Source organism: Belonocnema kinseyi, chromosome 1 (genome assembly GCF_010883055.1).
Source record: "Belonocnema kinseyi isolate 2016_QV_RU_SX_M_011 chromosome 1, B_treatae_v1, whole genome shotgun sequence".
NCBI classification, from domain to species: Eukaryota; Metazoa; Arthropoda; class Insecta; order Hymenoptera; family Cynipidae; genus Belonocnema; species Belonocnema kinseyi.
Genome location: NC_046657.1, coordinates 140,193,013 through 140,194,103, shown reverse-complemented (window position 1 = coordinate 140,194,103; position 1,091 = coordinate 140,193,013). Strand labels below are relative to the sequence as shown.

The 1,091-nt window shown below is 43.3% G+C and overlaps 1 protein-coding gene across 1 annotated transcript in view; it reads right to left on the bottom strand.

Moving 5' to 3' along the window:
• LOC117180291 (protein vein) overlaps positions 1 to 1,091 on the bottom strand; it is a 499,073-nt gene that overhangs the window by 154,611 nt on the left and 343,371 nt on the right. The gene's annotated exons all lie outside the window — the stretch shown is intronic.

Here is a 1,091-nt window from a genome sequence, read left to right as displayed (position 1 = left end):
GAAGAGGGTCTCTTCCATTTGCAACTCTATGTGCTGTACTCAGAATAATCCTGTTGTGAAGACATTCAAGACTCAATATTCCGCGACCCCCTGGACGGCGTGTGATGTTTGCCGCATAAGTACCCGTCGGAATGGCGCAGTGCTAGAGATAGTAAGATAGTAAAAATAGTAAAATAGTAAAAAGTAAGATAGTAAATCTGGTTTTCCAAAGCGGCATCAATCTCTCTATGCACCCAACTATTTGCGGATGAACCTTTAAGATTTCCAAAAGACAGATGATAAGTCTATGGGAGGTCGAATCGAAAGCTTTCCGATAATCAATCCAAGCGATCGATAGGTCACGCTCGTAGAATGCTGCATCTTTACAGACACATCTATCGATGAGTAGGTTATCCCGACATCCGGCTATGCCTTTCTTTGAGCCTCGTTGTTCATACATTTCTTGCCACACAGGTTCAATTGCCCGAACAATCCTATCGTTTTGGATAGCTGTGAATATCTTATAAAGTGTGTTCAGACAAGTTATTGGCTTGTAATTCTTCGGGTCAGCAAAGTTGCCTATTTTCGGCAGGAGTATTGTACGCCCTTCCACCAGCCACTCCGGAATCGGCTCTTCCGACTTCAAATATGAGGTGAAAATACGGGCCAAATGCTGATGGGTTGAAGAAAACTTCTTCCACCAGAAGGTTTTGATACAATCTGGTCCCGGTGCAGAATAGTTCTTTATCCCTCTTAATACATTTTTTAGCTCCTCGGTAGTGATGGGCGGGCATTCTTTATCAGGTGTTATGAGGGCAACACATAACTCCTTGAAACTATTCATATTTTCTGAGTCTTCGTCCAGTCTATGCTGCATTTCATAGACTTCTCTCTTCTTCTTCTTCTTCTTCTTCTTCTTCTCTGGTTTAGGTGGGTGTTCGACAGTAACCGAAGGGTCTTGGAAGAATCGAGATGGGTCAGAGAGAAACTGTTAATTTTCTCTGACTCCCCTCTCCCTCCGCTCTAGACTTCTCTTAGCGTCAGAAAGTATCCGTATTCTCTCAACAATATGCTGCCTGATGGTCAGCAGCTTTGACTTGTTAAGTGTGTGA